Source organism: Myxine glutinosa, chromosome 8, assembly GCF_964187855.1.
Source record: "Myxine glutinosa chromosome 8, kmMyxGlut1.1, whole genome shotgun sequence".
Classification (NCBI taxonomy): Eukaryota; Metazoa; Chordata; class Myxini; order Myxiniformes; family Myxinidae; genus Myxine; species Myxine glutinosa.
The window spans coordinates 115,747,217-115,770,616 of NC_136268.1; the positions used below are offsets into that span (position 1 = coordinate 115,747,217).

The following is a 23,400-nucleotide window of genomic DNA, read 5'->3' on the forward strand; positions in this document are numbered from 1 at the left end:
TAAGAGGGCCAATGGTTTGGCCGGAGAAAGCCCCCGGGTAGTGTAAAGTTGTTAAAGTCATTTAGGAGATAGTTAGGATTGATGAACCTGTCGCACCATACGCAGCCACTTGCCTGTGGTGATGATGATGACTCCACACCTGTGTTTTCTTTGTTTGTTGCAGGAAATGAGATTGCTGTGAGGATTTGTGAGACGCATCACGACGTGGATGAGACATTGGGGTGATTCCATCTCTCCCTCCCTAGGAGGGACTGATGATGAATTGGTGATGGCAAATTTTGATGTTCAGTTGGAGATGGCAAATTTTGATGAGAGTTGAAAATGGCAAATTTGATTGGTTAGGAGGGAGAGAAGACGAATTTGGTATATGGGAGGAACGGGGAAGACAGTAGGGATGTTTGTTGATTTGTAAAGTAGATGTTTATGAGTAGTGTTGTGTTGTGTGGATGCAGTAAGGGGTAAGGGAGGGGCCATGTAGGTTACCTGGTGGGGGGGGGGGCGTACGATAGGAACGTACCTGTCTCACCTGGTTCCCATGTGCCCCCAGTGTGCATTACCTTACATTGCGTGCACTTTTGCGCCCTTACCACCTTACTCACTTGTCTGCTTCTTTTGTCTCCCACCTCCGAGGATCTGGCTTTGGGGTAGAGAGAGAGGAGAGAGAGGTGCTGGCTGCGCAGTTGTGGGCCTGCACTTTCGCTGTTCGCTGCCTGGATCGGTACACCATATGGACCGCAATGTTTGTGGCCACCCACAATGGACCGCAGTTCGTTTGCGGCCAAGCACCACCCGGGGATGGACCTATGGATCAACGTGGCACCTATGCCATACAGGTGAACCACTAATAGTTAACACCACCAAGTGCACCACAAGAAGAGCAAGAGACACCTGCAGGGTTAGGGGTTGTTGAAGTTATTTTTATTCCAATGAACAATGGTGACTGCACCGATTGGTGGTGGGGTGGTGCTGTTGATGCTCGGGAAAGGGTGCTCTGCACGTTATTAAAGGCCGTCGGCCACAGAGCACTCGTGGGTTGGTGTATCGATGTTGGCAAGCGCGCTCTCTCTATGCATAACATCTGCATGTGTTCCTCCAAAAACAGGTCCTGGATCGTAGTGTAAATAGCAGCGTAGTCTTGTAAATAATGCTCCCTACCGGCTGTATGTTTAGTTTGAGAATTCTTTCCGGATTCGGTTATCCTGTGGGTGTGTTTCTGTGAGGAGAAGGGTGCAACGTCGCAGGGGGACATATTTACTCATTTGTGAATATCTGTAAAACTGTCGCACTCAGGGTAGAGTTAATAGTAGAGGGAACTACATTGCGTGCCACACTAAAGTAGGTAAAAATTTATCGGGTCGGGACGCCCCGAGGGTAGAGAAGGGTGCAATGTTGCGAATATGGAATTTGGCCTCCATATCCGCTTGTAAATATTCCCCTATTTTCTCCGATACTCCCCAACTCTCCCTTACCCCATTCCCTAGTCCCATTGTCTGTAAACAACACCCATTAGAGCCGATCTTCCCCTTCATCCCCCCATTAAATGTCGTGCCCAGGTCCCCCCGCACCACACGTAGACAATTATAGGACATCTTGCTAGTTATTCTTAATCTATGTCAGTTAAGGACTTGTTTCCATTAATTATGACTCTTCGTTGCACCAGAATGTGATTATATGGCACCTGTTAGGAAGTTTAGGACCTCCCCATACCTCTCCGCATCTCTTCCCCATGAAGAAGCGCCAACTACAACAACAACAACAAAAGAGGGGGGCGGCGCGGTGACGGCATGGGGAGTGGGCGTCCTCCTTCCGGCTCGGTTAGCCACCATTGACCACGCGCTCCACGGGGTTACCACGAAGGGGCTCCCTGTCGGCCCCTCGTCAAGGGCGGAGCCGGTAACCCCCGCACCCAATGAGAAGCCATGGGCCGATGCCATCTGGGGCGGCGCTAACGAGCCGAGGGCGTGTCACTCCCCGCCGGAGATATACGCGGCCCCGCGCCGGATGTGACGAGAGATGCGCCCCGAGCTTGGAAGGAAAAGACGCCACCCTCCCGAGCGCTGAGCGACCTCCCCAGCTTGAGACCAAAGTCGCGACCCACAAGCGCTGTGATACCTTCACGCATCTCTGGACACCACCGTACGTGATCCTGCCCTGAGCACAGGTGCACCTGGAGCGATCGCTACCCGCTTTCCTGGCCATCAAACCCCGTGTGAGTGAGCCTTGTCCCGCGTTTACCTGTCGTCTGTCCGGGGATAATATAAGTGTGTTTAAGTGCCCACCTTCCTATGTTTCCCTCTTGTCCCTGTAATCTAAACCTTCCGCAATTGTAATAACAACCTTTGAGAACCGTATCCCTGGTGTCGTATTGTGTCATTATAATCCAGCCGGGTGTCTTCTTTTTCTTATTGAGCCAGCATAGCGCGATTAGTCAACCCCGGGTGCAATCGGGGTAACTTGTACGGATACGGCGGCCATCCCGCTCGGCCCACCATACCATCAAAGTCGTATCTGTAACAATACATACACACTGCAACTGCACACCATAAATGAAAAGAGGGGGAGGAAAAACTGGTGAAGATGGAGAGGGAAAGAGGAATAGACACACTGCTAACATAAATGACAAAGGAGAGGGTAATAAGGGGTTGGTTGGGGGTTAAAATATTTTGGAAATACAAATAAAAACACAGGAGTGTAAAGGGAGAAAGAATACATGGATTAAGATGGCCCACATATTTTGAGAAATCACTTTGTTCAAGGTGCTGTGCTTGTCGCAATTTCATTCATTTTGGAATTGAAGATGGCTCAAAAGAGCATTCAATATGCAAGATTAAAATGACAGTTCTGCATGGATTTGCATGTAGACTCACCATAACAAATGTAATAGAATGATCCATTTAGCCTCAAATAAGAATTCCATGCCACATACCCTTAAGATTCATTTCTATAGCAAGACCCTCATGAAATTCTCAGTTATGAAAAGAAGAGATTAAAGAAAATACAAGCACAGATACATTCAAAGTACACCGCCGCCATGCCAAATAAACAAGCATTCTGAGTATTGCGCTGCAATACATGTCCCCTACCAAAGTTCAAAGTGCCATAACTTTGTCAAAAATGATCGAATATGCAAATTTATGCACGGTTGATGCTGGTTTTCAAACTTGATCTGAGGTATGCTGAGACACATGTGTGTCACGCCTCGCCTCGTTGATAAGCCCGCAAGGTCGCTCCGTGGAGCGGCCTGCACGTATTGCACTGTGTGAATTATAGAATTACCAACTCAAGGTCTGAGGTACCAGCGATTCAAGAGATATATATTTTTTTAAATATTTTCGTTTAATTAACGATATCTGCCAAACCACGTAACCTATCGCAAATTCCAAAAGGACATTGTAGTAGACTGACATGCTGAACAGATCTGTAAAGTTTCCCCTCGATTGGATGAAAAATGAGGGAGCGACTCGGTTTTAAAGGTTCATGCTTAAAAACGTCATACCTCTGAAACCATGTGATGCATGACGTCATGCTCACTGACTTTTTTGTTCGTCATGGGTATGCGATTCTGCGTGCAAAGTTTGGCCTCGATCTGTTCAGCCATTGCATAGAAAAAGGGGTTTTCGTGTTTTCACGGAAAACAATATGGCGGCCAAACCACATGACCTGTGACATCATAATTACCATTAAAATATTCTACAGACCGAGTCCCCCCTACGGTGAATAATTGATCTCAATCGGTCCTATTATTGCAGAGAAAATGGTTTTTAAAGAAAATTAAAACTTAAAATGGCACTGAGTTAAGGATCATCAGAATTATCAGAATTCCCAAAGTTCAAAGTGCCATAACTTTGTCAAAAATGATCGAAAAGTCATGAAGTTCGAACTCGATCTGTAGCTTATCATGAGGAAACCATGTGCCAAGTTTGAAATCATTAGCATTAAGAGTTTAGAAAAAAAAAAGTCCGGAAAACTGTTCTTTGCGTGACGGACGGACACTGACTGATGGATGGACAGACGGAGGGAGGGATGGCGTGCAAACCTATAGTCTGTCTGTCGGTGTACACCGGTAGGGGACTAATAAATATCCTCCAGCGTGGCATTGCCGGGGTGCCTTAGGCTAACAGAACACCTAGGCCACCACAGTTTCATTCGAATCTGTAACTTTAATTTTTTTATTTAATAAAGCCATTAATCGAATAATTAAATAATTAATCGATTTATTGATTAATCAATAAATCAAAAATAGCCTTTACCGCTAAATCACTTGGTCATTATCATGTCCAAATATCGGCTTCCTAGCTCAAAAGGTGTCTGAGATAATGGCCAGAAGAGAAAGGAAATAAATAAGTATTTTAAAAATTTTTAAAAACCTTTAGAGGCCATTTTTCGGTTGGCTTTTTTCAGGGACCGTGGTTGTTGTTGTTTTTCGGTCCCCTTTTTGAAGCAATGTTTTACGGCCGGATGCCCTTCCTGCCGCCAACCCTTTTTGTCGCCTTTTATGACAAACAGGGAATTACCAGTGAACTGGTACTCAATTAGCCGACCTCGGAAGGATGACAGGCTGAGTCAACCCCCCTGGCGTTAATTCAGCAATCGACCGGGATTCGAACCCAGGATCCTGAGGATCCTAAGCCGGCACCCTAGCCGCTAGCCCAACACCAGGGAATAAGTACTTAAGTATAAATATATAACCACCTTTAGAGGCCATTTTTCCCCGCAGAGCGGGGGTTGGCCTTTTTCGGGAACCGTGGTTGTTGTTGTTTTTTTTTTTTGGTCCCCTTTTTGAAGCAATGTTTTACGGCCGGATGCCCTTCCTGACGCCAACCCTTTTTGCCGCCTTTAATGACAAACAGGGAATTACCAGTGAACTGGTACTCAATTAGCCGACCTCGGAAGGATGTCAGGCTGAGTCAACCCCCCTGGCGTTAATTCAGCAATCGACCGGGATTCGAACCCAGAATCGTAGGATCCTAAGCCGGCACCCTAGCCGCTAGCCCAGCACCAGGGTACTTAAGTAATGGATAATAATTAAGTAACTAATCAATTAATTGATTAATAAAAAAACAAACAAGAAGACGTCATGCAGAGCACGATACTTGCAAAATCCGACCCCCCCCCCCCCCCCCCCATCCCCCACCCCCAAGAAAACAAATTCCATTTATACAGCAAATTGTCCATTTCATCAAGATTAAAATTGACAATCATGATCAAAGCTCGGGTTAACAGAAAGAAAAGTGACGATTTTTCAGATGAAAAATGATGATTTGGTAAGGTTGACCTTGAGTTGACCTTTGACCTTTTGACCTCAAAAATAGTTAGTTTCCCTATTTAGTGACTCAATGTGCAAATGCTGTTCAATTGTCAAGTCAATCGGATGAAAATTGAGGATTTTAAAAACTTGGCCAATTTTGACCTCAAAAATAGTTGGTGGTTGAATTCAGTGACCGTATATGTAAATCCTCTTATAGTCCGGCAGATATGTGAAGAATTGTGGTAGAATTGTGCCTTTGATGATACAAGCATGAAACTTGGCACACAGTTAGGGCATACCCTTACAGTGAAATTTGGATGTAGGGGCATTCCAGATTTCTCCTTGGCCCAAAATGGCGGCCATTTTACAAAAAGGCGGCTAAGAAGGACATATTTACCTATTATTTCAGACTTGTCATTTGTGCTGCTATTGAAACACAATGTAATGAGCATATTATAAATTGTCATGTACATGCTATGCAATACCTTCATACTGGGTTCAAAATTGGAATCTACGGTGGCCTATAAGGGGCAGAACAAATGGTTTACCATTGCAATAGACAGGACTGGTCTAGCGGTTTAATTATTTAACTTTGCATGACTATCTGATTTCTCCTGGGTGTAATTTTGGTTCAATACCTTTATATGAACAACTTTGATGTAGCTTTATGAACTTTCCTATCATAGACTAGGTGACTATAAGGAACAATGCAAGGCTATTGAAAAGTTACGAAAGCGAATTACTATATTTATGATAATCATGTATGTATTTCTTTTTCAGATGATAACTCGACTGCACTGCACCTTCGCTCATTGACTGTAGTAGCTACCTAGATTTGGTTCCCAATTTGTATATTTTGATTGGATGGTGGTGGTGGATAATGCTTAATTGACAATGGCCAACAAAAATTTCAAGCTATTAGACCCCCAAAGCCCTAGTACATCTGGAACAAACATGCCTTATCTGACAGATTGGGAGAAGTGTGTGTTATGTCAGGAGGTCACCGATGAGGCCCTTGCCTGTCCAGCTGATTCCAAGCGAACCACAGGGTCCGGATACCAAACTCTTGCAGATTATCTCCTCACCTTCAGCCAGATGGGCTGCCTGCCAAAATCTCTAGAACTGTCCCGCCTGGACGATGGTGAAGGTATCCAGTCAACCTTCCAGAGCCACAAGGCTAAGTGGCATGATTCATGCAGACTGAAATACAACAAATTTACTGAACTGCATCGGGCACAAAAAAGAGAAACGTCTAGTGAAGAAACCGCAAGTGTCTCAAGAAAGTACACCCGTCACAGAGTTTCCATACTGGGTTCCTTCTTCCACCTTCGACCTCGATAAACATGTCAGGACAGCTGCCCTGAAACTAGGAGATCAGGCACTTCTTGCTAAACTGAGTGCAGGTGACCTTATAGCACAAGATGCACAGTACCACGTGAAGTGTCTGGTGTCACTTTATAACAAAGCAAGGGCCACAAGCACAACACTGAATGAACAAGATGATATCAATCACGGTATAGCACTTGGAGAGCTAGTGTCCTACATCGATGATGCCCACACAGATGCTCTTGTGACACCAGTGTTCAAGCTGGTAGACCTAGCAAGACTATACACCACCAGGCTGGAACAGCTTGGAACAGTCTTGACCAGGCGTGTCCACTCCACCAAACTCAAAGATCGAATCATGACATATTTTCCAGACCTAGAGGAGCACATGTCCGGTCGAGATATTCTGCTTGCTTTCAACCAGGATGTTGGCTCAGCCCTTCAGAAGGCATGTGATCACGACACTGACAGTGATGGAGTTTGTCTTGCTAGAGCCGCAAATATAGTTCGTAGAGACATGTTGAAAATGAACTCAACATTTAGTGGTTCATTTGAAGCCCACTGCCAAGAACATTCGGTACCTAATTCGCTTGTATCACTAGTTTCTATGATCTTGAATGGTCCTAACATCCAAGAGCAGTCAAGCCACTCGTCGGTATCAACACCTACTCTCACAATCTCACAACTCCTTATGTTCAACAGTTACTCACGCCGCAGAGAGAGTAGCAGTACTACCACGTCCACGAGGCACAGTCACAATCGGGAGACTCCCCTGCCTGTGTACCTGGGCACCCTTATCCACACAAAGACTCGAAAAAGAGACCTGGTTGATACTATGTTCAACCTGGGTCTCTCGATCTCCTATGACAGGGTGCTTAGCATCTCCACGGACTTGGGGAACAGAATCTGCCGTTTCTTCCAAAATGAGGGTACAGTTTGCCCCCCTGAGCTAAAAAGTGACCTCTTCACAACTGGGGCAGTGGATAACATTGATCATAACCCCAGTTCAACAAGTGCCCACGACTCCTTCCATGGCACTGGCATTTCACTTTTCCAGCACCCAAATAGCGATAGCCGTGGAGTTCAACGGGTAAACCCAGATGACACATCAACAACAGATGCACACCTGCCACAGTCATACACCATCCTACCTCCTGTTGTTCTGGGTAAATGTGACCCACCTGTACCCAAGCTAGCGGGTCCCAACAAAAGCAACTGCCAACTCATCCCTGAAGCAATGCAGATTGAGTACAGGTAACTGATTATTGTGTTTGAACTGTGGACAGTTATATGTGTACCTAAATAACCAAGACTTGTTAACTTGTGTGGACTTGTTTGTTCTTAATTGTGTTCATTATCTTGCATTTTGACAGGTGGCTGGAGCAGATGGAGAAGACAGTGCTATCTGACACACCACTTAAGGGAGACGAGACAGTATCATGGGCTGGATACCATGCCAGCAAGCAGTCTATTCCAGAAGAACCAGAGTGTAGTGTGGCCTTAACTTCATTGCTGCCTCTCTTCTATGACCAGGCAAAATCTGTGGCAATGATTCGTCACTCCATGGATGTCATCAAGAAAGCAATCGATATTCTGAATCCAGGTCAGATCCCTGTAATCACACTTGATCAGCCACTGTACACACTTGCCAAACAGATCCAATGGAGATGGCCAGAAACACACGGAGAAGATCACTTCGTCATGGTCTTTGGTGGACTCCATATTGAGATGGCAGCATGGAAAACCCTCGGTGACCTTCTGGATAGCAGTGGGTGGACAGGCGTTCTGATGCTTGCAGGGGTTGCTACAAGTGGTACTGCTGATTCCTTCCTGAAAGTGACCCATGTGACACGCACACGACGAGCACACCAAGTCACAGCCAGTACTCTCTATCTTCTCCTGAAGGAAGCCTACAGCCAGTACACCAGTGGACTAGATGAGGGACAGGATACGATACCACTAGATGACTGGTGCGGTGAACAAGCCAATGCAAGTCCACAGTTTCAGTTCTGGTTCCTAATTATGCAGCTAGAACTGGCAGTCCTGATCTATGTGAGATCCGTCCGTGAAGGAAACTTCCAACTGTACACTGATGCTCTGACCAAGCTTGTACCATGGTTCTTCGCCTTGGGACATACAAACTATGCCAGGTGGATCCCAGTTCACTTGCGCGACATGGTGACACTTGCAACAAAGCATCCAACTGTATACGCACAGTTTCTGGCAGGAAACTTCACCATGAAGAAGACTACACGTGCATTCTCTGCCATAGCCTTAGACCAGGCACACGAGCAAAATAATGCATTGGTGAAAGGTGATGGAGGGGCTGTAGGTCTTACGGAGAATGCTGCAGCTTTGCGCCGATGGATGGTGTCTGGTCCAGAGATGGCCAAACTGATCTATAAGTTCGAGGCCACAACAGAAAAAAGAATTAGGAAAACTGAACTAAAACACCATGAACAGACAAAGCACACGCAGGTAGCCTTTGCTCGAGATGTGAGAGCACTCACCCGTGTCATAGGAGAGATGGGGAACCCATTCTGTGACGACAGCAAAGATCTCTTGGTGCTAGACAGCAGAGACCTGGCAGACCCAGCAGTCATCAACACCCTTTACCAGATCGAGTAGCTGGGAAAAGAACAGTATGACACATATGTGAACGAGAGGCTTGTACATCAGACAAAGCCTATCACTGACCCAATAAAAAGAAACAATCTCCCTCTCTTCAGCCGACCCCCAGTCAGAGAGAAGTCAAGAACAGAGTTGAAGGTGGTATCTCTGAAGAATGACTGCGTTCTGTTCTCCAGGCTGTTTATTGCATCCCAGACACGGAATGGAGATCTTGATGAATTCTTTGCACATGAAAACCAAGCTTGTCCCCCTGCATTGTCACAAATGGGCAAAATCCGGCTTGGAACCAAGTCTGATCTGGTTGGGTGCTTAGAAGATCTGATCACCTCACGGGAAAATGATGATGTAAGCCCCCCTGTTGAAGTCATGATCCTGGATGGAGCAGCCATCGTGAACATGCTGGCACCTCGTAATGCGAAGACCTTCTCTGAGTATGCATCACTAGTATTCTTGCCATACATCACATCTCAGATACAAAATAAGAGCAGGGTTGATATTATCTGGGATGAATATTTCCCAGACAGTTTGAAAGCCGACACCAGGAAGACGAGGGGTAAAGGCACCAGGAGACGAGTTGAGCCATCTAGTTCCATCCCTCGAAACTGGCAGGCCTTCCTTCGCATAGACGAGAACAAGGTGGAGTTGTTTGACTTTCTAGCAACGAGGATAGCAAACATTGAGACTGACAAGCAAATCGTCACCACAAACCACAAAGAAGTTTTTTGTACACAGCCACGAGATGTTACTGGTCTTTCCCCGTGTAGTCACGAGGAGGCAGATACAAGGATACTACTCCATGTCCAAGATGCAGTCAGACAGGGCTATACCAAGGTGTCAATCCGCACAGTGGACACAGATGTTTTGATCCTTGCAGTGGCAGCAACTGGATATCTTGACATCGATGAACTCTGGGTTGCTTTTGGCACAGGGAAGAATTTCAGGCACTTGGCAGCTCACGAGATGGCTGTGGCACTGGGACCAAACAAGTGCCGAGGGTTGCCATTCTTCCACGCCTTCACTGGGTGTGACACCGTGTCCTGCTTCGGCGGAAGGGGGAAGAAAACAGCATGGGAAACATGGAAAGCCTATGATGAGGTCACCTCAGCTTTCTGCGCACTGGCTGCCACACCAACCATTTCAACTGCAAATGACAACATGGATCCACTGGAGCGTTTTGTTGTTCTGCTCTACGATCGAACAAGCAGCCAGGAACATGTTAACGATGCCCGCAAGCATCTCTTCACCCAGACTGGTAGATCAATAGAGGCTATCCCACCAACGCAAGAAGCCCTCAGACAACACATCAAGAGAGCTGCCTACCAAGCCGGCTTTTGTTGGGGCCAGATGATGATTTGCACACCTGAGCTCCCATCGCCAAGTGAATGGGGTTGGAAACAGAGTAATAACGGCTGGGGGATATATTGGACAACCCTCACAGAGGCAACTGAGGCATGCCGACAATTGATTAGATGTGGATGCAAGAAGGGTTGCAGGAAACAGTGCAAGTGTGTTAAGGCCGCACTCCAGTGCTCAGCTCTGTGTCACTGTGCAGGGGAGTGCACACGATAGTATACAGGAGGAATAACACACCTGTTATATATACACAAACATGTGGAAGACTGTTTTGTAGACTGTTTTATAGTGAAAGTCACTTCCACAGCGTTAATGTGGCATTTTCACTTCATTTCCATTGTGTTTCTGGAGTTTGCTCAAAATAGCTCAAAAAGTAATTATTTTTGTAAAGAATAAGGACCAAATAAATGTTATGTGAGTTTGTTGACATTTAATTATGATCTTACAACCTGTTTACGTGAAAAAAACATCATAGGTGTGCTTGAGCAATAAGTAAATCTAGTTTTATAGACATCGGTACTGTGTATCTTATTATCCGTAAACGGCCATTTTTAAAATGGCCGCCATTTTGTCCCTAGGAAAAGATTTGAATGCCCCTATATCCAAAAATCTTCCTAGTAGTATGCTCTATCAGTGTTCAAAATTTCATGCTTGTATCACCAAAAGCACAATTTTTTCACATATCTGCTGGGCTATTAGAATTTCAAGTCAATCAAATGAAAATTGGTGATTTTAGAAATTCGGCCTATGTTGACCTTTTGGCCTATGTTTACCTAAAATATAATTTGTGGTTGAATTCAGTGACCAGATATGGAAGTCATCTTCAAATTTCAAGTCAATTGGATGAAAATTGAGGATTTTATAAATTTGGCCTATGTTGACCTTTTGGCCTATGTTGACCTCAAATATACTTGGTGGTTGAATTCAGTGACCAGATATGCAAGTCATCGTCAAATTTCAAGTCAATTGGATGAAAATTGAGGATTTTAGAAATTTTGGCCTATGTTGACCTTTTGGCCTATGTTGACCTCAAAAATACTTGGTGGTTCAATTGAGTGACCAGATATGCAAGTTCTCTTCAAATTTCAAGTCAATCGGATGAAAATTGAGGATTTTAGAAATTTGGCCTATGTTTCACTTGGTGAAGTTTAGTGACGATCGGTTTAGAATTGTGACCTGTAGGCCAGTGACAAACAAACAGACAAACAAACAGACAGACAGAACCACAAACGCAACCGACCAATATACTTGAAAAACCTTCGATTTTTCCAAGATGGCCACCGCGGATCAAATTTGTCCCCCGCGGATCAAAATCCAAGATGGCCGCCACCATATATATGTCTGAACCTTGTGAGCGAAATATCTTGAAAAATAAACGAACTACTACCTTCTAATCTGGTGTGTGGGTGTATCTACGCATAAGGAAGAACGCTATTGAAAATTGGGTCGCCATGTCAAAATCCAAGATGGCCACCGCCATGTATGTCTGAACCTTGTGAGGGGAATATCTTGAAAAATAAGCAGAGTACCAACTTCTAATCTGGTGTGTGGGTGTATCTAGGCATAAGGAAGAAGGCTGTTGAAAATTGGGTCGCCACGTCAAAATCCAAGATGGCCGCATTGCATCTTCCACTTTGTCAACTCACATCACTTCACCGACAGGGGACCTAGGCGTAACGCTTGTTTAATACTTAAGTAATTCTTCACCATTGAATGATAGGGCTAAAACCGATACATGGCAGGATATCTCAAATAGTTATGGACAGATTTGGACGAAACTTGGTGGACCAGTTGGATGTCTGACAAGGCCGATTCTATTCGATTTTGGTGAAGATCTGCATATGGATTCGGATGTGAGAATTATATTATTTCATTTCTTAAGTGATTCTTTCCATTTTGAGATCGGGCGAAAAGGGATAAATAACATGATATTAAACAAACGTTACGCCTCAGTCCCCCGTCGGGGAAGTGATGTGAGTTGACAAAGTGGAAGACGCAGAAAACATGCTGTGATATGATATTTCGCTCAAGGTTCAGACATACATGGAGGTGGCCATCTTGGATTTTGACGTGGCGACCCAATTTTCAATAGCGTTCTTCCTTATGCCTAGATACACCCACACACCAGATTAGAAGTTGGTACTTCGCTTATTTTTCAAGATATTCCACTCACAAGGTTCAGACATACATGGAGGCGGCCATATCGGATTTTGACGTGGCGACCCAATTTTCAATAGCGTTCTTCCTTATGCCGAGATACACCCACACACCAGATTAGAAGTTAGTAGTTCATTTATCTTTCAAGATATTCCACTCACAAGGTTCAGACATACATGGTGGCGGCCATCTTGGATTTTGACGTGGCGACCTAATTTTCAATAGGGTTCTTCCATATGCCTAGTTGCATCCACACACCAAATTAGAATTCGGTCCTTCGCTTACGCACGCATGCACGCCCGCACACACGGACGCACGCACGCATGCCCGAACGGACGGACGCACACACGGACGGAGGGGGAAACCTATAGTCCCCCTTTCGCTCGGCGGTGCGACGGGGGACAATAATTCTCCTATTGGAATCAATATTCAGATCTTCACCAAAATCGAATTGATTAGTCTTTATCACAAACCCAACCTCTACACCAAGTTTTGTCCAAATCCATCCACAAATTTTGAGATATCCTGCTATTTGTCGGTTTTGGCCCTGTCTCCCAAAGGTGAAGAATCACAACAAATTCTCCTAGCCGGATCCGGATCTTCACCAAAATCTAATAATTTCCTCCTTGTCACATACACGACCTCCCCGCCAAATTTAGTTTGAATCCGTCCACAACTTTTTGAGATATATTGTACACAAACAAAGACAGACAGACGTGAAAACATAACCTCCATTCACCTTTGGTGGAGGAGGTAACTAGAACGGCACTCTGTAGAGTGCCCACCTCTGCCAGGCCGAACAGCTTACGTTTTGTATCCCACTGATAGGGAGGTAATGAAAGGAAGAGGAATGAAGGCAGATCAGTGGTAATAAAGTGAATGCAGGGGTGAAGGAAAGAGAAAAAACATTCAATCCTTCATCGAAGATTAATCTATCTATAATTCCAGTAATCTCTGTCTGTACGTTTGTTTGTCTGTGACCGCTGTTTCTCGACAACCACGGGTCCGATATACTTTTAACTTGCCAGGTATATTGCTGGGGACCCGAGGATGTGCCTTTTCAAGGTTTCATATTAATCGGACAATTACTTACCGAGCTATGTCCAAAAAACGATTCAACCAATCAGAGAGCAGCGAACGATCGCGTGTGCCGAACGTGGAGGACACACTCTGCCTCGGATGGCACATTTGAGAGCGTATTCATTTATTTCACGTTTGCAAACTATGTTGGCGTTAAACTATGTTTTACAACTAATAAAAACGAATTTGCGTTTCATTCGCTTTCCTGCGCGTTTGTGCACGCGATGGCGATTTCTTTACCAAACTCCGGAAGCCGTTCGCTTTGGACCAAACCATTGCATGTAAATAGAGGGGGGGGGATTGTCACCACTCGCAAGCCGTTCGCTTTGGACCAAACCATTTCATGTAAATAGAGGGGGCGGGGGGGGATATAATTTTAGATATAGATATAGTACGGGCATGCCCTAGTACATTAAAAGCTAAAAGCAAAGTCAAACCACCAAGTGAATCAGACCCTACAAAGACCATTGAAAGAAACCATAGCAACATATTTAAAGGGCTTGCCAGACAAAATGCTGTGCAAAGGGTTAAATTTGTTCCAATTTGAAACTTCCCTTGCTGGCTCATTAAAGAAGCAGTCCAAGCCAACAACATACCTGCTCCTGTCACTAGGACAGCTCAAATTATTTTCCATGGTCATTGATACAGTTTACTGCTATCCTTCAAATAATCTGCTTTACACCAAATGTAGCCAGCACTATGTTTTTTTCAATCCAAGATGAAAACTCTTGAAAGATCAATGTGACAGGGTAGGAATAAAATACAATGAAGCGGCGCTATAGTTGGAATCAACAAGCAAGGGAATAACCAGATAGGAAAAGGAGAGAGAGGGGGAGAGTGAGAGTGAGTGAGAGTGAGTGAGAGTGAGTGAGTGAGAGTGAGTGAGTGAGAGTGAGTGAGTGAGAGTGAGTGAGTGAGAGTGAGTGAGTGAGTGAGAGTGAGAGTGAGAGTGAGAGAGAGTGAGAGAGTGAGAGTGAGAGAGTGAGAGTGAGAGTGAGTGAGAGTGAGAGAGTGAGAGTGAGAGTGAGAGTGAGTGAGAGTGAGAGAGTGAGAGTGAGAGAGTGAGAGTGAGAGTGAGAGTGAGTGAGAGAGTGAGAGTGAGAGTGAGAGTGAGTGAGAGTGAGAGTGTGAGAGAGTGAGATAGTGAGAGTGAGAGTGAGAGAGTGAGAGTGAGAGAGAGAGAGTGAGAGAGAGTGAGTGAGAGTGAGAGAGTGAGAGAGTGAGAGAGTGAGAGTGAGAGAGTGAGAGTGAGAGAGTGAGAGTGAGAGAGTGAGAGTGAGAGAGTGAGAGTGAGAGAGTGAGAGTGAGAGAGTGAGAGAGTGAGAGAGTGAGAGAGTGAGAGTGAGAGAGAGATGAGTGAGAGATGAGTGAGAGATGAGTGAGAGCGATGAGTGAGTGCGATGAGTGAGTGCGATGAGTGAGTGCGATGAGTGAGAGCGATGAGTGAGAGCGATGAGTGAGTGCGATGAGTGAGTGCGATGAGTGAGTGCGATGAGTGAGTGCGATGAGTGAGTGCGATGAGTGAGTGCGATGAGTGAGTGCGATGAGTGAGTGCGATGAGTGAGTGCGATGAGTGAGTGCGATGAGTGAGTGTGATGAGTGAGTGCGATGAGTGAGTGCGATGAGTGAGTGCGATGAGTGAGAGTCAGAGTCAGAGTCAGAGTCAGAGTGAGATTGGGAGTGAGATTGGGAGTGAGATTGACAGTGAGATTGGGAGTGACATTGAGAGTGACATTGAGAGTGACATTGACAGTGAGAATGAGAGTGACATTGAGAGTGACACTGAGAGTGACATTGAGAGTGACAATGAGAGTGACATTGGGTGACAGACAGAGAGAAAGACAGACAGACAGACAAACAGAGAAATAGAGAGACAGATGGACAGATGGACAGAGAGACAGATTGAGAGACAGAGGCAAAGAGAGTGAGAGGAGGGAAGGAAACAGTACCAAGCAAGTCAGAGGGTTGGGTGAGGTAGGGGTAATGGCGGTAGAAAAAGATCATAGGTAGGGATAGGAGACGGCAACAGATGATGGTGACCGCCTGCTTGAAGCAATAATAATTAAAATATCTGAGCAGGACAAATCTAAATTAAAGAAGATTCAAACAAAAATATTACCAGAACACAGCACAACTGGATTGCCTCGTTAGTGTTTCCATCTCAACCACTTCCGTAGCTCCTGGTCTAAGGTACCCAGGTTCAAAACCGATCAATATACCATGCATGTTTGTCCATCATATGCTAATGTCCATGCGATTCACGTAAACCACAACGATGTCCAATGTCCGCCCTGAATGTGATTTTGAAGCTGCTGCATGAGCCTCTGATTGCTAAGAAAAGAAAAAAAAGTCTTTCAAAGATGAATATTTCAAGACCAAAATTTTTTTTACTCCATGATAAGCCATCTAAAAAACAAACGAGGTCATTTCGGCAGCAAGGTTTAAAAACCTTTTGGCAAAATCTTTTCTTTATTTTGAAATATCAGATGACAGCTGTTATGCAGCAGCAGAGCAAAGGAATTATGGAATCATGTCACATAATTATCTTTGGAATACAACGCAGGCAAATACTCGACTCGAAGAGCACAGTGGAAAATGCCGATTCTGCAAATTACACAATCGGACACCAATGTGAGACACGGGTACTTGAGAGACTTGTCGAAGCCATAACAAGGGGAGAAATAAAACAAGAAATTTGCAAAGAAGGTCAAACAGAGAACCGAGATAATGAGGAAATCAACGTGTCAAGCCGCCTCCATGGAATCACATTTATTGCAAAATGCTCTAGCCAAAATAAATAAAGAAACAAGAAGACGTCATGCGGAGCACGGTACTTGCAAAATCCGCCCCCACCCCCAAGAAAAAAAATTCCATGGATACAGCAAATTGTCCATTTCATCAAGATTAAAATTGACAATGTTGATCAAAGCTCGGGTCAACAGGATGAAAAATGATGATTTTGGAAGGTTGACCTTGAGTTGACCTTTGAACTTTTGACCTCAAAAATAGTTACTTTCCCTATTTAGTGACTCAATGTGCAAATGCTGTTCAATTTTCAAGTCAATCTGATGAAAATTGAGGATATAAAAAATTTGGCCTATGTTGACCTTTTGGCCTATGTTGACCTCAAAAATAGATGGTGGTTGAATTCAGTGACCATATATATATAAATCCTCTTAGAAGTTCAAGTCAATAAAATGAAAATTGGTGATTTTAGAAATTTGGCCTATGTTGACCTTTTGGCCTGTGTTTACCGAAAATATAATAAGTGGTTGAATTCAGTGACCAGATATGCAAGTCCTCTTCAAATTTCAAGTCAATTGGATGGAAATTGAGGATTTTGGAAATTTGGCCTATGTTGACCTCAAGTATACTTGGTGGTTGAATTCAGTGACCAGATATGCAAGTCCTCTTCAAATTTCAAGTCAATCAGATGAACATTGAGGATTTTAGAAATGTGGCCCATGTTGACCTTTTGGCCTATGTTGACCTCAAATATACTTGGTGGTTGAATTCAGTGACCAGATATGCAAGTCCTCTTCAAATTTCAAGTCAATCGGATGAAAACTGAGGATTTTAGAAATTTGGCCTATGTTGACCTTTTGGCCTATGTTGACCTTTTGGCCTGTGTTCACCGAAAATATAATTTGTGGTTGAATTCAGTGACCAGATATGCAAGTCCTCTTCAAATTTCAAGTCAATTGGATGAAAATTGAGGATTTTGGAAATTTGGCCTATGTTGACCTTTTGGCCTATGTTGACCTCAAGTATACTTGGTGGTTGAATTCAGTGACCATATATGCAAGTCCTCTTCAAATTTCAAGTCAATTGGATGAAAATTGAGGATTTTAGAAATTTGGCCTATGTTGACCTTTTGGCCTATGTTGACCTCAAAAATACTTGGTGGTTGAATTCAGTGACCAGATATGCAAGTCCTCTTCAAATTTCAAGTCAATTGGATGAAAAGAGGATTTTAGAAATTCGGCCTATGTTGACCTTTTGGCCCATGTTGACCTCAAAATACTTGGTGGTTGAATTCAGTGACCAGATATGCAAGTCCTCTTCAAATTTCAAGTCAATCGGATGAAAATTGAGGATTTTTGAAACTTGGCCTATGTTAACGTTTTGGCCTATGTTGACCTCAAAAATACTTGGTGGTTGAATTCAGTGACCAGATATGCAAGTTCTCTTCAAATTTCAAGTCAATCGGATGAAAATTGAGGATTTTAGAAATTTGGCCTATGTTGACCTTTTTGCCTATGTTGACCTTTTGACCCCAACAACAATAGGCTTCTTGATTTTGACCAACTCTACCATTTGGTGAAGTTTCGTGAAGATTGGTTGAAAATTGTGACCTGTAGGCCGGTGACAAACAAACAGACAGACAAACAGACAAACAGACAGACAGAACCACAAACGCAACCGGCCGAAATACTTGAAAAATCTTCGATTTTGCAAGTAACAAGAAGACGTCATGCGGAGTACGATACTTGCAAAATCCCTCCCCCCCCCCCCCCCCCCCCCGCCTCCCTCCCCAAGAAAAAAAAATTCCATTGATACAGCAAATTGTCCATTTCATCAAGATTAAAATTGACAATCTTGATCAAAGCTCGGGTCAACAGGAAGAAAAGTGACGATTTTTCAGATGAAAATTGATGATTTTGGAAGGTTGACCTTGAGTTGACCTTTGACCTGTTGACCTCAAAAATAGTTCGTTTCCCTATTTTGTGACTCAATGTGCAAATGCTGTTCAATTTTCAAGTCAATCGGATGAAAATTGGTGATTCTAGAAATTTGGCCTATGTTGACCTTTTGGCCTGTGTTTACCGAAAATATAATAAGTGGTTGAATTCAGTGACCAGATATGCAAGTCCTCTTCAAATTTCAAGTCAATCGGATGAAAATTGAGGATTTTAGAAATTTAGCAAAGTTGGTGACCTTTGGCCTATGTTGACCTTTTGATCTTTGGACCCCCAAAAACAATAGGCTTCTCAATTGGGACGACCTATACAACTTGGTGACGTTTCGTGACGATCAGTTTAGAATTGTGACCTGTAGGCCGGTGACAAACAAACAGACAGACAGAACCACAAACGCATCCGACCAATACACTTGAAAAATCTTCTATTTTGCATGTAACAAACCAATCACTGCTGGATTACATTTTCATCACAGTTTGCTTCATGAGCTACCCAATGCAAAGCTTTCATCTGTATATTTAGGATAAAAAAGGTGGTGCATCAGGATTCAAAGCCAGAAAAGGTGGAGGTTATGCTGTGCATGGGGAATGGGCTCTGCGTCCATTTTCTTTTTAACTGTTCGTGCTCCGTGTTATAGTAACGCATTAACATACACCGTCCGCTCCATCGTGCAATGCCATGTTGCTGCGTTTGCAACACCATTTGCCAGACAAGCAGGAAGGGATTTACACAACCTTCACAAATGAAAATAAAACTTGGGCGAAAACTGCAGGATATGCCAATCTCGTAGAGAAACATTCAGTAGACAGAAGTGGGGGCGGGCGGGGGGAGGGGTAATGGTGCCCTTGTGCCACTTTGTTGTCAAGGATACCTGAAAATGAATTAATAACTGTTTCAAACAATAGGCTTTGTCAGTTCAAATTTGAGAAAGGTATGCTATCCACAGTGGGGAGAAGAAGAATAAAGTCGGCGTTCTGGGTGTTCGCCCTTTGGCCTCTTGCTCCGATGAAGGGTTAATGCCAGAAACGTTGGCTTTACTTTGCTTCGCACTGCACTTAGCATACCTTGGCCTACTTTCAGAGCCCAACAGATATTTAGTACTGTCTTACGTGCTAACACCAACCATGAGAAGGTCTCCTGTTACTCTCACTCAACATTTCTAGTTGTTTGCCCTTCCTACCATCACGAGGAGCAAAAATACGAAGGACGACGTCAAAGTTTGCTCATTTCCTCGTGGAAAATACTGACGGGGGACAACACTCAAACTTTCATATTTCTCGGATTTAATTGCTCCCTCGGAATCCCACTTTTGCTTTCATTTGCATTCTCATTTCCTCTTCGTATCTGGACTTCAGTGTCTCCATCTTTCATTCTGTGCTTGCAAATGTTTTTGTGCGTTGCACCCTTGTTCTTACTGCACAACACAGACGCCAAATTTGGGAGCGTTTGGCAATTAAGGTTAAATATTCCATTCCAAATGGCATAACCGTTTGAGGTGTACCCAACCGGAAGCAGAGCTGACCGTTTCAACTTCGTCACCAGGAAGTGATCCAACTGTGTAACTGCATGTAGCCATGACAAGGCCTCGTAGTACCGGATTGTTTTTGGCACTGCACCAACTTTGACTATTGCGGTTCATTTGGTTGTTCGCGGATATCAACAGATGATTTTATTTAATTTGGAGAAACTGCACACCTTTGGAAAAGTGAGCAAAGCATTTAAGGGATGAAGGCATTCTGTCTTGAATATTGCAAAACAATTAAAATCAATTTGTTAGCATCCTCCGTTACTATAAATTATTTGGTTAGGTAGTTATTTTAGCTTTAAAGATAGCTGACAACCTTTCGCCCAACCGAAGGACCCCCTTTCACCAGACCGGATGCCCCTTATGCCCAACCAGATGCCACTGCCCCTTTCGCCTGAATAGCAGAAGCAGCCGACATATCTTTCCACCCGAGCAAACGCCACACAGGCTGGAGCAGACAGCGGACACCTTTTTGTCTGACCAAACGTCTCCACAGGCACACCTTTCTCCTGACCAGACGCCCCCACCGGAGTGTCTTCCACCTGAACAGACGCACCCACCAACGCCCCATTCGCCCGACTGGATGCTCCCATCCCTTTCACCCAACAAGACGCCCCGGCCGGTGCCCTTTTGCCTGACCAACTGCCCCCGCCTACGCCTTTTGCATAAATGTACACCCCCTTGGCCCGAAGGACCCCGCCACCGGCCCCTTTTTCCGCTACCCAATGCCACGTACCTTTCTCGTGACTGGAGGCCTCTGCTGGCACCCTTTTGCCCAACCAAACACCACTATCTGTGCCATTTTGCACGACCAAGCACCCAACATCAGCACCCTCTTTCGCCTCACCAAACAACCTTGCCAGCCTCATTTTGCCCGATCAAACTCCCCCACCTTTTTGCATGACCGAAAGACCCTACACCTTTCACTCGACCAGTCACCCCACTACTTTCACTCTATCTATCTCCCCCCACCCCCTTCACTTGACCAGTCACCCCGCCCCTTTCGCCCGACCCAACCCAAACACCCCCTTTTCCACAACCGGACATGCATTTCACCAGACCGGACGCCCCCACACTCTTCGCCCACCCCTATTGCCTGACCAGAATCCCTCGCCAGCACCCCTTTCACCTGAATGGATGTGCCTGCCACCTTTTGCCTGACCGGACACCTCCGCCAATATGCCTTTCAGAAGCACCCTTTGCTTGACCAAACCCGACAGGATGCCCACACTCTTTTCATCTGACCAGTAGCTCCGACATGCACCACCTATGCTCAACCGGTGCCCACATTTTTCCCTAACTGAACATCCCCACCGGTGCTGTGTTTCCCAACCAAAGACTTCCGCCCAAACAGACACGCACACACATGCACCCCTTTCCCTTGACCAGACACACATTTCACCCAACTGGATGCAACCGCACTCTTAGCCTGCCCTGATTGCCCGACCGTGCGCCCCTGCCATCTGCCCGTTTTACCGACCAGATGGACCCTAAGCCTGGATGCCTCTTCCCATTTTGATTGACCGGACTCACCGACAGCACCCCTTTCGCCAGACCAGACGTCCCCGGTGGCACCCCCTTTCACCTGAATGGACACACCCACCCACTTTTGCCAAACTGAATGCCCCCAAAAGCACCCCTTTCGCCCCACCAACCCCCCACCAGAACCCCTTTCTTCTGACCGGACTCCTCCGCCCCTTTCGCCCCACAGGGACGCCCTTTCCCCCCTTCGCCACAGCAGCACCCCCAACCCTAAAAGCCCGACAGGAAACGCCTGACAGTACACCTCTGCCAGCCAGCCCCCTTTCACCGATCTACAGTCCTGCTGACCTCTATGCCCCCCACCAAACTCTCCTTGCCCACCCATACCACCTCACAAGGCATTCTCACTAAATTTTGTTAAATTACTGCATAGTTGGTACTCTTTTCCCACCTTCTTCCTCCACCCCCTCACCCCCACCTCATAGAGCTGCCCAACTGTCAAAACTTTTTTCTGTTCAAACTGTGCAACCTCGTCACTTTTTTCACTTCTTCATTATAATTTATACACAGCGCTGTCAGGCTTTATAAATGAAACAATTGTTCTACAATACTCCCCACTCTGTACAGTTACACCCGTGTTATTGTCTTTCTGCACACAGTACGTCCTGCACTCAGTTGTGCGAGCATCACTCAAGCGGTGAAGAAGTTGTCTCATGTATTAGGGGAGTGAGTTTGAAAGGTCATGCAGACGCAGACACAGAAACACACACACACACACACACAGAAACACACAACTATTTTTGCCCAAACTCAATTCTTACATTCACAACCAAACAATCGCCTTGGCGACCCGAACACCCGAACCCGATCAACATTCTCATCGGATGAGTTGTTTATGAACGACCGTTTGCCTTTTACGACTTTGTCCTACTGGAAAGTCGCTCGAAGCACGACGTACTGTACGTCAGACCTTCCCCCACTTTGAGTTCGTTCCCTTCGTACTCGGGGCGCAGCCATTTGAGGCGCGGACACGGCCCTCTCCACGCGGCACGACAGCTCGCCGCGGCCGCCATTCCCCGGGCCTCCCTCCCTCCCCCGGCCGCCTCGCCATCTTGTTAAACTGGGGGGCTCGGAGCGGGCCGGCCCAGGCCTCGGCTCGCTCACCCTCTACACCCGACCCCGCCCGCCATCGACTCCACCATATTGGTTGCCTTCCCCGGGCACCCGAGGCCTGCCGAGCCGGCAATCTGGGCCGAAGGACGGCCGAAAGCTCAGCGGCGGAGGCCGATGGGGGAGGTGGGTTTAAAAAAAAAAAACAACCACGAAGGGGATCTTACCCGAAGAGAAGCGGCGGCAAAACGCGTTAGGCTAAGGTGCCATCTGGCGGTATGAGTACGTGGCCCGTTGGCCCCCTGCTCTCGGCCGCTTGTCGCCCCCTAGCGATCCCTCACAGACTCCACTCTCTTCCTTTCCTTCCCGCCCTAACCTCCTCCTCCTCATTCTCCTCATCCTCCGCCCTTTCCTCTCCCACTCCCTTCCAATTTCCAAAGTGTGCTTCTTCTTCCTCTCCCCTACATTTTTTCCGTTGCCGCCGTCGTCGCTTGCCCGAGAGGCGGAGCTGCGAGAGCAGCGGAGACTTGTTGGGAGCGAAAAAGGTTGAAGCAGTACGAGTATGGATTGTGATTCAAATTCAAAAGAGAGAAAATGATGATGCAAAATGGAAAAATAACTTGATCTCGGTTTTAAAAAAAAAAAGTGGAATTTTAAAGAGAATGGTGCGGTGAACGTGAAAGGCGAGCGGTTCGAATTTAAAAGCAAGGAAGTTCAAGAGGGAGGGGCGTGAGGACGGAGTCACGTGGGGACAGCGGTGCACGAGAGAGACCAGCGAATCCGAATCG

At 45.6% G+C, this 23,400-nt stretch overlaps 1 protein-coding gene across 1 annotated transcript in view; it reads right to left on the reverse strand.

Moving 5' to 3' along the window:
* Positions 1–22,985, reverse strand: part of LOC137432878 (cohesin subunit SA-2) — a 287,468-nt gene extending 264,483 nt beyond the window's left edge. Inside the window, exon 1 of the mRNA XM_068125155.2 lies at positions 22,840–22,985. The gene's annotated coding sequence lies outside the window, so the exon portion shown is untranslated. The remainder of the gene's footprint in view (positions 1–22,839) is intronic.
* Positions 22,986–23,400: the final 415 nt, after the last annotated feature.